Raw genomic sequence first — 15,281 nt, 5'->3', positions numbered from 1 at the left:
GTCCCTGCCAGGTGAAGGCTTGAGAGTTTTCCTTGTGGTTTGTGGATGCCCAGGTCTCAACTGACAAATAGATTGGTATTGTTATCATCTCTCCAAAAGCCCAGCTGTGTTCATCTGTTCCCAGCTGCCTAAAAAACCTCACATCCCTCGTCTCATCCATTCCAGTTGACATTTGGAGCAGTAATCTTGCATCAATTGAGAAATTGGAGATTAGGAATTCTCAAAACCTAGTTTCAGTTTGTGGTCCAGGGGCAGTTGAATAAATAAATAATGTGTTGTGAGGTTTCTGGATGAACAGCTTTTACTAAATAAAATAGAAGAGTAATGGTAATTATGATTATTTGTTCCAGACTGCAACCATTATGTACCCATTTGTGCGTTTTGGTGGATCTTTATTATGAATTTATTTCTAGATTGTTTGAAAAGGACTTGTGTCGTGTGCAGCAGAACTTAGCTATGGCAGTGTTCTTTGTATAACTCACTCATTTACTGCTGCTGATGTTGGTGCTGGTGCGTTTTGGTGGATCTTTATTATGAATTTATGGGGTGAATAGAGAGGCCTGCATACTGCAACATCATTTTTCAAGAGTGTTTGGGGGTTTGCAGCGTTCAGACTAGTTTCTTGTGTTCGATTTTCAGCAGTACACAGGTACTAGCCAAAAGTTTGTTTTAGGTTCAGATATATACGCCTCTACTGATCATTTTAAACTGACACAAGAAAGTTTGATTGAGTTTGATTTTTGGGTCTGATGGCTGCTGCATGCACTTTCAGATATAGTATATTTGGTTTGAAACATTAGGGATATTGAACAAGCAATTCAGACATTGTGTTTTGGTGCTCGTCCTTGGGTTTCAGACTAGTCTTCTCTTTTGTGTTGATTTTTCCTGCCCTACAGCAGAGTAATATGAGGTCATTTGTTAAGCAAGCAATTATTCAGACCACTCCTCTCTTTTGTTAAGAGAAAGCATTTGTTCCCCTTGATTATCTAAGGAATCAAGCCGACGACATTCGCCGATTTCTGTTGCTACTCAACTACCACTCTTACGGCACATTATTTCTCAGGAAGAGGTATCTCAGAACTAAATAAACCCAACAGTTTGGTTTCCAACTTCCTTGTTGCCTTGTTCAATTATACAATTGATCCCATGACCATGCATGCATGTGGTACTAGAGCAAGAGCTTTGCCACCAAGCTAGGCGCTGTGTTGTGCCACTACATGCATACAAACCTTATTCGATATAGCCCTGGGTGTTTAAATTCGAATCCATTTAATTTTTTGAACGGCAGCAGTATTTTCCGGTATCTGGTTTCGGCTTCCGGACGTTTTCCTGATTTCCTGGCCCGGAATTTTTTTTTAAAATCTACTCTATCTGCATTGAGTTGGCATTCCTCTAAATTGGCAGTACGTTTCAAGTTTGCTAGTCGGAAATTAACATTGTACGTATATTGCTATGAAAAAGGTAAATGCTTGTACCCGGCGGACCAGCTGAACATTGCGCCGGTCGTGCACGTGCGTCACAAGTACGCATCTCAAGTGGGACCTGTCCACCACCCTTCCTTCACCTTATCTTCTCAGAGGCTCAAGCGACCACATCCACTAATCTCATCCCATGACGCTCCCATCTCCTCCACTTTTGCAGCACTGCTCCACCTCGTCTCGCGCGCCGCCGACGAGATCCTCTGCCACCGGCGACGCGATGCCGGCTGGCCATGGCCACCACCACCACCTTTTGTTTCTTCTATCCCTGCCATGGCTACTCTACCAAACGCCCGCGGCGAGCTGCGCCTGCGGCCGCGGTGAGCTGCGCCCATGGATGTGAGGCCGTGGTGCGACCGGCCTGTGGCAGAGCCTGTTGCGTCCTTGGAGCGGTGGCGATGTCCAAGGTAACGCGTTGCGACCAGTGAGATGCGATGCTTGACCCGGTGTGGGGATTTGCTTCAACCGGCGGGGGATTTGCTTCAACCAGCGAGGATGGTGGTGGGGCGGCGACCGCGGTGGGTTGTGGTAAGTTGCTGCCTTTTTTGATTTGGGTTTTTATCAGTTTTGTCATTGGCTGTGTAACGCTACTCAATTTTGCCACTAAATGTTTTTACTAATAAAAAATGTCACTGTTCCATTAGACACAAACTCAGAAATGCCATTTTTCACCTTTACCGTCTGGTCAATGCACGTTGACTGGAGGTAGATGACAAAAATACCCGTAGCCCGTTTATGAACCCCCCGTCTCTCTGTGTTGACTTGTGGGACCATTTGTAAGGGGCGCATGAAAATAGAATAAAAACCGTTTATGAACCCCCCGTCTCTCTGTGTTGACTTGTGGGACAATTTGTAAGGGGCGCATGAAAATAGAATAAAAATCATCATCTTGGGGTTTCGAACCCAAGACCCACAACCTCTAGTAAGGAGCGAGCAAACCAACTGAGCTAAGGAGATGTTATGATGTAGAAGGAGATATATCAATTATATGTTTATATGGAATAATATTCCAACACAACAACGTCTCGTATATTTTCCTGTTGCTAGATAGTTGAACTTCGGTTTGAAAGTTAGTATGGACAAAAGATCCGCACGAGCGGCTGGCCGGCTAGTACAAATTGTCTGGTACTAGTAGACATAACAAATGAGGCAGACCGCCACACCCAAATTTTTTGACGGTCACACACTAATTGACAGAAACAACACATATGACAGCACGATCACATGGTATTCTAAATTTCTCTGAAAATTTCAGCATGGTTGCTGCCCATTTTTTTGAAAACGACACAAACACAAAGTGGTTCACAGACATAAATAAGGTTCGAAAACATAAATAAGGTTCAATAACATCCACTTGTTGGTCGAAATCAGGTTCACAAACATAAATAAGGTTCACAAACATAAATAAGGTTCAATAACATCCACTTGTTGGTCGAAATATAAATGTCCAAATTCTCAAACATGCATAAGGTTGAAAGGAAACATGTCCAGGTTCACAAGCAAAAGGTCACGATCACACAAACTTCACATATGTAGCTTCTTTTTGCTTCTTGTGTTTTTAGCAGGACTGTCTGGTAGTTCCGCATTTGCAATTCGAATATGCATGGGAGACGAAACAAATCCACTTGCAGGTCCATCGGTTGTGGTACAAACTTCATTTTGCATGTCCTTCCTTTTCCTAGTGTTCTTCACACTTTTCTTTGAGCTGTACAAAAGTTAGTCATATTGCAAAAAAGAATGAAAAAAGATGTTGAAAATATATATAGAAAAGCACATGTTCTTTTGATGTTACCTAGCAGAACTTGCAACCATTGATAGTTCAGGGTCGCCTTCTCCTGCCACAAAAGGGGCTTCCCTAGCTTGGAGGTCAGCCTCATCTTCTCCAAATGCTGGGTCAACTGGATTTGTGCACAATCTGGCAATGTGCCCGAAGCCTCCGCATCGCTTGCACTTCCTTTTCCTAGCGCCCACGCCAGCACCTTCAGCACTAGATCTAATTCTAGTCTTCCTTGGTCGGCCTTTTGGCCTCCTCAACACTGGAGCATGTAGTTTGAAGCCAGGGTCAACAATGTCCCATTGTTGCTTGCCTACCATTGCAGGTATGTTGTCCGCATACGCAGCCTTAAATTTTGCAACGGAGTAGAACTCATGTACATATGGTTCAATTTCTGATACTGGACCTCGTAGTGAAGTAATAAAGTACAGGGCATGGATACATAGCAAACCCTTGACCTGCCATTGCCTGCAGCTACATGTTTCCTTTGCAATGTCAACAGGGTACCTCATTCCCTATTCTCTTTGTCCACTGCAGTAATTTCTGCCTCAACATCACTGCGTCTAATTACCATCATCTTCAGCCCTGAAAAGAACACAAAACATTGATTATTGAATTGAGTTGTTATGAAATTAATCAATTGAAAGAGTACATGATATTTACCTTTGGATTTGGCATGCAGTGCCTTTATCACACTTGGTATTATGAGATGACCAAGCCATTTTTCTAATGCTATCCTCATCCACAGATCAAACTTCTCCATTATCATCTGCCTAATCTTGTCCAACATGTCGATAATAAGAAGAGACTTAACTTTTCTGACTTTGCTATTAAATGACTCTGCGAGGTTGTTATTGACATAGTCAACCTTGCATATTTCATTGAACTTGCTTCTATACCATATCTTTGTGTGGTGTTCAGTCATATATTTTTGGACACTCTTCTTAGCAAGGATCTGTTTCATATGCCAGTTGTGCTTTCTAGAGCTGAAAGTTAAGCTTGCAACCCAAAGATTATCATCATAGACCTTGCCCTTGATTTTTTTTCAAAAATTTGCAGCAAGATGCCTCATACACTCCCTATGCTCCACTCCAGACCACACTTGTTCTACTGCTGTCTCTAAACCTTTGCAAGCGTCAGTGTGTTGACTAAACCCATGTCTGTCCTCCTCCTCCTCTTCCTCTTCATCAACTAAACCCATGTCTCTATTCTCTTCTTCCTCTTTAGTGTCAGTGGATTCATATGCTGGAGGATTATCTTCCTCTTCCATATCTGCCGAATCATCTTCTTTGGTAGACTTCTTGACTAAGTTTGGATATTGCCCCTCATCATCATTATCCGAGAGAATAGCATCATCAGGTATAGCATCATCGATTATGTCTCTATTAGCATCGTCAACACTATTAGACTGCCTGACTCCATGTATGTTGACTGTATCAACATCAACTGCCCGACTCCCTGTATGTTGACTCTCACTGTAACAAGGTTGTGTAGGTGGATTATGGCTAGGTGTGCTAGGAGTTTGGGATTTTTGAAGAACCTCAATTTGCATAGATATTTTCTTTGAATCTTGATGTTTTCCAAACATCAAAGCTGCATCATCATCACATACAACAGCAACCCATTTATTCTGCTCCCTGTCATAGTACTTCAACTCAACGTAATCACGCCACCCCCATGGATAGGTATCACACAGTTTGTGCAGCAATGTTTTGTGTGTGATACTAGGTTCTACGAATAGATGAAAATCAAAGCCGCCAACATATCGCTTGAGACCATCGCTATTCTCACGGCTTGTTTCCATCCTAACTGTCAGCATACAAGCAGTATCCGCATCCATCCTGACCATCAGGAACACAAGTACCAAATTGCATGTGATTATCAGTAAGGCAAAGTCAGCCACTACATATTATATGTACAAATTTCGACCTCTACAAGTTATATTGAACCACACACTCACACTGAGAATTAGTACACTCACAATGCAGGAATTTCAGAGCCTATGTCATGCTGGGGCGTCCTTTGGCCGAGGAAACCCTCTGATTCGGTCGTGCTGTTCGTCGCCATTGCCGTGGTACAACTGCCCTTCAAGACTCGGGAGGAGATGCAGAGTATGGCGGGAGAAGCGCCGGAGCTGCCTGCCTCTGGTGGCGGTGCCCGGCGGGAGGAAGAGCCGAAGCTGCGGTGGTGGCGGCACTCGGCGGGAGGCGCCGCAGCTGCGGCGAGTAGGGGCGCGCCGGAGCTGGGCGGGCATCCCGGCGACCGGCGGTGCCAGGTGAGGAGTTTGGCAGGCGGCGGCTGGGGATATTTGGTTCCGGCTGGGGAAACTGCCATGAACAGATCGGGTAAAAGATTAGATAAGGGTTCTGTTTAGTTAGGTTCGGATATCTGTATATGAAACATATATCTCCTAACAAAACAAAGTGCTTCCCAGGGTCAGTTGGTTAGCTCGCGCGCTGTGCAGCCTGTGGTCTCCGGTTCAATCACCCATCCTCCCAAATTTAATTATCTTTTTCTCATGCGCCCCTTACAAATGGGACAGGGGTAGTTTCGTCATCTACCTCCAGTCAACATGCATTGACCAGACGGTAATGATGAAAAATGACATTTCTGAGTTTGTGTCTAACCGAACAGTGGCATTTTTGATTAGTGAAAGCATTTAGTGGCAAAACTGAGTAGCGTTAGACAGCCAATGGCAAAAATGATAAAAACCCTTTTGATTTTTGCTGGAAACACTTCGATTTTTGCTGGAATGAGTTTCTCGATTTGCTGCATCAGGAGAGGAAAGTGCTAGGCGGCCACGACGGCGGGGGTGCCATGTTTTTTGCTGCACAGGATTTTTGCTGGAACCAGATTTTTGTCGTGCTGCAACCGGTGAGGATGGTGTTGGGGCTGCTACCACGACGACGCCATGCCTTTTTTGCTGCATTGATTTTTTTTTGGTGGAAACCCCTTTTCAATTTTGCTGGAACTATATGGTTTTTTTTGTTGAAACTATGTTTGTTTTTTGCTGGAACCATATCAATGTGTTTCGCTGGAAAAACATCAATTTTGCTGGAACCACATTATTATTTGCTGGAACCATATCAATTATTTGCTGGAACCATGCGTTTTGCTTTTCAAACTAGCGTTGCTATTTTTTGTTGCAACAGACGAGCGCCGACTGCGGCGGCGAGCAGCGAGCGGCCAACGATGAGGAGCCAGCGAAGCTTCGAGGTTGTGCAGGCAAGGATCAATGGCGTTCGTTGTGTGTTTTTTATCCATGCATGCCCAGCAGAAATACAAGGAGGGAAAAGGACAAAGAAAAGAGATATGACGGTTCACAGCTTTTAGATCGGGTGGCTAGCAGCCGATTGACCGAAAGGTTGGGCCAGTGCGCCGACGCCTAGTAGTGCCCCCAATAACTTGGTTTCCGGGACAGATTATATTTTAGAAGGAAAGAATTTTTTTTTGAAAAGGGGTTCTCCCCGGCCTCTGCATCAGAATGATGCATACGACCATCTTACACTAGTGCAGAACCGGACAATAGCACCGGTTCGTAAGGCCCTTTAGTGCCGGTTAGGTAACCGGCACTAAAGTGTGGGCACTAAAGCCCCCCCCTTTAGTACCGGTTCAGCACGAACCGGTGCTAAAGGGCAACCACGTGGCACGAGCCAGCTCCGGGGGCCGGGAGCCTTTTAGTACCGGTTGGTAACACCAACCGGTACTATAATGTTTGGGGGGTTTTTGGTTTTATGATTTCTTTTTCATTTAATTTTGTGTTTTCCATTTTAATTCTTTTTCGTTTGCTGGTATTTTACGGTACTACACATTGTACACGTTATGCATATATATATATATATATATATAAAAGTAGAATTTCTAGTAGAACCAATCATATATATATCATCAATGTCTCACAAACCACCATATTAATTTACACATACACACATGTATAGCTATATACAATTTTTCCTACATATGCATGTTGCCTTCTGAGCCAGTGGCATTAGACTAATTGGTGCCTTCGGAGCACGATGACAATTGGAAGTGGTTCATGACCTGGTCGATGGGGGCGGTAGCGGGTAATAGTATTCTCCCTTCAGATTTATGACATGGTCGAGCAAAAATCCCGCTATTTCCTTTTGAAGTGCTTCTACGCGCTCCGTTTCTAGGAGCTTGTCCCGCACCTCTTTGAACTGTTAAGAAGGAGATCAATATGCATGTGTATTAGTTGTGTGACTAGATATCGATAATGGTGTAAAAATTGTGAATAGTGTTCTGACAAGCGTACCCATTCCTGTCTTTGAGATCTGCTCCTTTCGGACGCCATCATGCGAATGTTCTCGCAAACGCAGAATGCACACAGATCAGTCCCCTGCGCCTGCTTCAGGGCCTTTATTACGAGAATGGAATTTAATTTGATCAGATAATAATTAATCAAGCATGATAATTAAAGAGATGGCAGCTAGCTAGCTAGTACTACTTAATTACTTACCTTGGGTCGAAACCATTTCAGCTGTCGTTTCCATTCGCCTTCCGTGACGCTGATGAACCTTGCCCAAGCCCTACCCGCCGACAAAGAAAATGAATAAAGGGGTTATTAAATAGTTCATATCATGAAATGACGAACTAAATAGGCTGAGATATATAGTTAATAATGATTGAAATTACCTGTTGACTATCCCAAACAAGATGTTATAGTCACTATTTGCTTTGAGTAGCGAGTCCAGTATTTCAACTGTTCCGGCGTCAACTTTAATGATACACAAGATCCAGTGAAATCTGCATGCACACACGTTTGCATGTCTTAATTAAGCGGGCATATGTAAGCAAAAACATGTAGCTAGCTAGTAGGCAAAAACAGAGAATTTGTAGTACAAGAAAGTGTGACTCACTGGAAGTTGTAAGGAAGTAGTATATCTTCATTGTATTTGAGGCGCTTCAAGAACTCTAGCATGCTGTCCTCTACCTGCTTTTCATAATGCTTGTTTATTTTCCATGTGTATTCATTAACGGTGTTTGGGTCAATGAACCCAATGCCATAGCGTCCACCTTTTCTCATTTCATACATCTTCATCCTGCATAATACCACAGAAAAGAATATAGTGAGGATAATTACAGGTAATGATTGATCAAAAGGATCACTACAGCTAGCTTGAGACTTAAATTACAGAAAGAAATCACTTACAGACAATAGCAACTGACGATAGATTTGTCGAGTGCGTCTTGATTGTATAACTGAAACAGTTCAGAATACTCAACGGTCACAGGTTTCTCATGGTAGTAATGATCCTTCTTGACTTGCACCATGAGGGACTCTCGATCGGATCTCTTGGTAATGTTCATGTACCATTCATGTAATTCATACATTCTCGTTTGGAGCTTCTTGACCTCTTCTGGCTTGACCAAAGGTTGGCCCCGGGCATATTTCCGTTTTATTTCCTCCTCTTTAAGCACAGGCATGTCCTCGATCTCGAGGAGTTGTCCAACAGTGATTTTGAGAGTTTCAGCCTGCATTATATGCTCCTGGGTTATTACCACATCGCCCACCTCGGGAACGTAAACTGTTTGGCCACAATAATATTGGGCGCGCGTACTGTCATGTGTTGTTGGTGGCACAACAAGCGGGGGGGTCGATTGCGCCGCCTGTTCTCCCAGCTGGGCAACGGTTTTCCTGCATTTTTTGACAGCTGCTTGTTGTTTGCTCGAGCTCGAGCTCGCCTCCTTCTGTAGACATTGTCGATGTAACTTCCTGATGTGGCGCTCATAGTCTGTGTCAACAGGCTTAGGAGCTGGTGGTTGAGCCATACGAATGAAGTGGTCAACTACTTCCATAGGCACTTTCTCCCTTGGCGGCGGTGGCGGTTTCGGTCCAAAATGGGCGTCGACTTCTGCCCGCACTATGGCATTGGTTTGCTCCTCGGTCCTGTCATAAGCCCTCTCAGGAAGAGGAGTACTGAGGTTTGGACCATATTTATATCGCTTGCCTCCGCCTGTACTTCCTGTACTATGACCTCGACTGGTACCGCTATGCACCATAGCTGCGGGGTGTCTCTTCTGCGATTGCTGAGGCGGCGGAGACGGCTGACGGGGCTGAGTTGGACGAGGAGGAGTGGCCTGAAGCTGTGCCGGATTTGGAGGAGGAGTGGCCTGAGGTTGTGCCGGACTTGGAGGAGGAGTGGACGTCTGACGCTGTGTCGGACTTGGAGGAGGAGTGGCCTGACACTTTGCCGGACTTGGAGGAGGAGGAGTGGCCTCACGTGTTGGTGGACTTGGAGCGGGAGTCTGCTGACTCGGTGGCGGACTTCGACGAGGAGTCGGGTGACGCGGTGTCGGTGGCCTTCGAAAGATGATGCAATCCTTTCTCCATAGGATGACATGATGTATGGCCTCTCCCAATGTGTGCTCGTCGTCACCTCCAGGAATGTCAAGCTGTAGCTCTGAATATGGGTCCACCACCTCATCAACCAAGACACGAGCATAGCCCGTTGGAATCGGGTTGCAATGGAAGGTTTCCTCGGGGGAATTTGAAAAAGCAACGGCGTCCGCCACCTTCATGGATATGTTCTTCATTTTGAAGTGTAGCTCGCAGTTAGTGTTCTCCGTGATGTCATCCACGGGGTATCTATCCAGCACTGCGTCGCTCGGGGCGGAACCCATGCTGCTTCTCGGCATGGATGGGGCGGTGGTATCCAATGCTGGATCATCCGCTAGCTGCTGCAGATGCTGAGACCCCCTTTGCCGGCTAAGTGAGTCGATCTACTCCTGCTGCCGCTGGAATTTAAGTGCCAATTCCGCTTGACTTGCTTCTAGGCCTTGAAGGTGTTCATAGTCCCACTTCCTCTGCTCCTCCTCCATCTTCCTCTTCTTCTCCTCCGCAATCTTCTTTCTCGCACGGGTTCTGTAGTCGGCGTTCCAGTCCGAAAACCCCTCATACCACGGAATAGCGCCCTTGCCTCGTGTTCTTACCGGGTGTTCAGGATTTCCCAGGGCACGCGTAAGCTCGTCGTTCTCTCTGTTGGGCTGGAACACCCCCGATCGAGCCTCTTCTATTGCAACAAGTATCGCATCGTCGGCTCCGTTCAGACATGCCTTCGTCGAAACATTGCCTGTCTTCGGGTCCAACTCCCCCCCATGCGCATAGAACCAAGTCCTGCACCTGGGGGGCCAGCTCTTAGTAACCGGAGTGACACCTGCATCCTCCATCTCTTTCTCAGACTTATCCCACTTAGGCATTGCCACCGCGTAGCCACCTGGCCCCAGCTTATGGAACTTATCCTTTTTTCGGCATTCTTCTTGTTTATTCTCGACCGTTCCTTAGCTAATTATGAATCCTTGAATTTCACGAAATCGTCCCAATGAGCACTTTGATTCTCTAGTATCCCCTCGAATACTAGAGTCTTCCTTCCTCCCTTGACGTACTTCTCCCACGTCGTTCTCTTGTGGTTCTTGAATGCAACCGCCATCTTCCTAAAAGCAGCGTCCTTGACTTTCTGCACATCTGCTTCTGTGAAATGATCTGGTAGGGTGAAATGTTCCATGAGAGTATCCCAAAGCAGTTTTTTGATTCTCGTCGACAAAAGTAACATTTGGACGTGGCTTTGCTGGCTTTCTCCATTCTTGAAGGGAGATCGGGAGTTGGTCCTTCACAAGAACTCCGCACTGACGAACGAACTTGTCCGCAATCTTCTTAGGCACTAATGGTTCGCCATTAGGTTTGAATGCCTCGATATTGTACTTTACGCCCTCCTTCAACTTTTTGTTCGGACCTCATTTCGTCCTTTTGCCTGAAGATTTGCTCGATCCGGATGGCTGAAAGAAGAAAGATCGATTCGTTAATATATCTTCAACTCATTTAAAACATGCGATGATCACCAGATTCCTGCTTATATAAATATATATACCTCGCCGGTGTTTGTTGTTTCAGGATCAACATGTTCTTCGTCGTAGTTCATGACTTCATCAATTCGGTCGTCGCGATCGAATATCATATCACCCTCTCCGGTGTTGTTTAGAAATTCGGAGCCGTCAAAATCTTCTTCATTCTGATCATCATCTGGCCCGCGTATGATATCGAACATGGTCCGTTCTCTCTCTCTGTCGGTATTGTCCGCCATAGCTTTTATTTAACTATGCCAAAAGAAATATAAAACAATTTAGTATAATCTCGAATAATAGATATAATCTCGAATACATCGTCTCGAATAATAGATTTAATCTCGAATACATCGTCTCGAATAATATATAATATTGAATAGTACATCACTGGCTAGGTAGCTAATTAAAGATCGAATACTACAGAAGAATCTAGGACACTCGCGGTTCCTGCGACGCGGGCGGTGGACACCCAAAGAGAAGGAACCCTCACAGGATCATAGCTGAAGTGAGATCCCTGAAGAAACTGCCAGGTATTGGAGAACCTGCCGCCCTCTAACGCAACCATGTAGCGATGGACGTGCTCGTCCTCCTCCCTAACACGACGACGTACCACCTCCGGCGGGGCCGGCTCCCTCCGCACCGAAACTGGCCCACGCGAACTCCACCAAACGAGATCAGGGTCGACGACGGGACCCGGGGCCGGGTTCCTCATCAAGCGGCGCGCCCCTCCAGGCAGCACCTCCCAGTGCCAGCCCGGCGGAGCCCAGTCCCGGACATGGGTCAGCTGGACGTCGTCGCGGACGTGTCGACGGCGAGGATGCGGGCCGGGCACGACAACAAATACTAGCTATATGCCCGCAAAAAGTAACATTTTTTTAATGATTGGATTTTGATAACTAACATTTCTAACATTTCTATAACATTTCTAACAATGCTATATATAACTAACATTTCTATAACATTTCTAATATTTCTATAACTAAAAAAAAGAAAAATTTCTAACAATTCTAACTTTTTTATAACTATTTCTATAACTAAAAAACAGAAAAATTTCTAACAATTCTAACTTTTTTATAACTATTTCTATAACTAAAAAACAGAAAAAATTCTAACAATTCTAACATTTCTAACAATTCTAACATTTCTAACTATTCTAACAATTCTAACATTTCTAACTATTTCTAAAAAACAGAAAAATGTCTAACAATTTCTAAAAAATAGAAAAATCTATAACTAAAAATGTATGTGTGTGTGTGCGCGCTCACCGGCCGGTGAGGCGAGAGGCCACGGGGACGGCGACGGGCGCGGCGACGACGGGGCGGCGACGACGGGGACGGGGACGTACGGGCTGGGGCGGCGACAAGGACAGGGACGGTGACGACGCGGCCGGGACGGGGCGGCGGTGACGACGGGGACGACAGGGACGGGACGACGGGGCGGCGACGACGGGGACGGGGCGGCGACGGGCCGGGGCGGCGACGAGGGATATGGAGACGGCGGGGGCGGCGGGAGACGGTGCAGAGGAGAAGAAGCAGAGGGAGAGATGAGAAACTGACGAAATTTTGAAGTGTTTTCTTATATAGAACCCACCTTTAGTACCGGTTGGAGCCACCAACCGGTACTAAAGGTCTGTTTTGGCTAGCCCAAGCGGCGGGAAGCGACCCCCTTTAGTACCGGTTGGTGGCTCCAACCGGTACTAAAGGCCCCCCCTTTAGTACCGGTTGGTGCCACGACCCGGTACTAAAGGGTGTGCGCTGCCAGGCGAGGGGCACAAAAGTTTAGTCCCACCTCGCTAGCCGAGGGGCACTCGCACCTGCTTATAAGCCCCGCCGTCGCTGCTGTCTCGAGCTCCTCTCTTAAGCAGGCCTTCTGGGCCTACCTCTTCTGCGATGCCCTGTTGGGCCTACTGGGCTAGCGGGCCTCCATCCTGGCCCAACTTGAATTTGGGTTTCTAGTCGTATGCAGGCCGCTGTGGCCCAGTAGGTGGGCTTTTTTTCTTATTTTTTTTGCTTTATTTATTTTTGTGAATAACTTAACTTTGAAAATAGATTTTTCAGTGATTCTTTTTTCTTATGTTTAATATTAGTGTGTTTTATCATTATATTCAATTTGGTAATGCTTAGGTTATTTAAAAAATGAAATGCCTTTGTAACGGATGAGTTTTCGTCCGAAACCCTGATACTTCGAAACAGATTGTCCATTTTGTACACGAAGTGCATCCAGTTTTTGCGGTAATCCTCTCTACTTTTTTGCACATGCTATGTGGGTGAAATTATGATACCATGCCAACTTTCAACCTTTTCTGAGTTCATTTGAAATGCTTTTCAATTTCAGGGTCATTTAGCTGAAAAAATCAGTAAATGCATGAAAGAATTTGCTTGCACATAAAATTTCTTCGCGTTTCAAATGCCAAAACACATAACTAGCTACCCTAACTATTACAGAGATTCCCTCCTGGGTGTGAAACACAGAAGAAAGTGATGATAGTTAAGCCGATCACATCCCAGATCTTTGGGTGTGAAACTTTTTCTTCGCGTGTGTCCCTTTGCGTCGTAGCCATGGAAAATCTTCATCATTTAACGGGATGCTCGGGTCAATATTCACTGTGAATGGAGCAATTTCATCAAACTTTTCATAATCTTCTGACTTGTCTGTCTTGTCATCCACTCCCACGATGTTTCTCTTCCCAGAAAGAACTATGTGCCGCTTTGGCTCATCGTACGATGCATTCGCTTCCTTATCTTTTCTTTTTCTTGGCTTGGTAGACATGTCCTTCACATAGAAAACCTGTGCCACATCATTGGCTAGGACGAATGGTTCGTCTGCATACGCAAGATTGTTGACATCCACTGTTGTCATTCCGTACTGCGGGTCTTCCGTTACCCCGCCTCGTGTCATATTGACCCATTTGCACCGAAACAAAGGGACCTTCAAACCACGTCGATAGTCAAGTTCCCATATGTCCTGTATATAACCATAATATGTTTCCTTTCCCGTCTTAGTTTATGCATCAAAGCGGACACCACTGTTTTGGTTGGTGCTCTTCTTATCTTGGGCGATCGTGTAAAATGTATTACCATTTATCTCGTACCCTTTGAAAGTCATTATATTCGAAGATGGTAACTGGGACAGCAAGTACAGGTCATCTTCAATAGAGGTGTCATGCATGGTACGTGCTTGCAACCAGCTGGCGAAACTCCTGGTTTGTTCACGTGTAATCCAGTCATCAGACCGCTCCGGGTGTTTGGAGCATAGCAAATTCTTGTGTTCATCCATATACGGAGCCACCAAGGCGGAATTCTGTAGAACTGTGTAGTGTGCTTCAGTGAGAGAATTTCCGTCCATACATATTATTTGTTCCCCTCCTAGCGTGCCTTTTCCATCCAGTCTGCCCTTATGCCGCGATTCAGGAACACCAATCGGCTTAAGGTCAGGAATAAAGTCAATACAAAACTCAATGACCTCCTCATTTTGGCGGCCCTTGGAGATGCTTCCTTCTGGCCTAGCATGGTTATGAACATATTTCTTTAAGACTCCCATGAACCTCTCAAAGGGGAACATATTGTGTAGAAATACATGACCCAAAACGTTAATCTCTTCGCATAGGTGAACTAGGACGTGCGTCATGATGTTGAAGAAGGATGGTGGGAACACCAACTCGAAACTGACAAGACATTGCACCAAATCATTCTGTAACCTTGGTATGATTTCTGGATCAATTACCTTCTGAGAGATTGCATTGAGAAGTGCACATAGCTTCACAATGGCTAATCGAACGTTTTCCGGTAGAAGCCCCCTCAATAAAACCGGAAGAAGTTGCGTCATAATCACGTGGCAGTCATGAGACTTTAGGTTCTGGAACTTTTTCTCTGCCATGTTTATTATTCCCTTTATATTCGACGAGAAGCCAGACGGTACCTTAATACTGAGCAGGCATTCAAAGAAGATTTCCTTCTCTTCTTTGGTAAGAGCGTAGCTTGCATGACCCTGATGTATGCCGTCTTTTCCGTGCATACGTTGCTGGTCCTCCCGTGCCTCAGGTGTATCTTTTGTCTTCCCATACACGCCCAAGAAGCCAAGCAGGGTCACACAAAGATTCTTCGTCACGTGCATCACGTCGATTGCGGAGCGGACCTCGAGGTCTTTCCAATAGGGCAGGTCCCAAAATA

The 15,281-nt window shown here is 45.4% G+C and overlaps 1 long non-coding RNA gene across 2 annotated transcripts; it reads left to right on the top strand.

The window, feature by feature from the left end:
* Nucleotides 1–1,570: 1,570 nt before the first annotated feature.
* On the top strand, nucleotides 1,571–6,317 carry LOC125540498 (uncharacterized). Of its 2 annotated transcripts, none has more exons than XR_007297336.2 (2): nucleotides 1,571–2,006; nucleotides 6,031–6,317. It is a non-coding gene; the product is annotated as an uncharacterized LOC125540498 (long non-coding RNA). The 2 variants fall into 2 exon arrangements; XR_015617771.1 differs by lacking the exon at nucleotides 6,031–6,317 and adding an exon at nucleotides 5,241–5,786.
* Nucleotides 6,318–15,281: the final 8,964 nt, after the last annotated feature.

Source organism: Triticum urartu, chromosome 2A, assembly GCF_056163025.1.
Source record: "Triticum urartu cultivar PI428250 chromosome 2A, HENAU_Tu73, whole genome shotgun sequence".
In the NCBI taxonomy this organism is placed as follows: Eukaryota; Viridiplantae; Streptophyta; class Magnoliopsida; order Poales; family Poaceae; genus Triticum; species Triticum urartu.
This window is presented reverse-complemented; position numbering and strand designations above follow the sequence as displayed.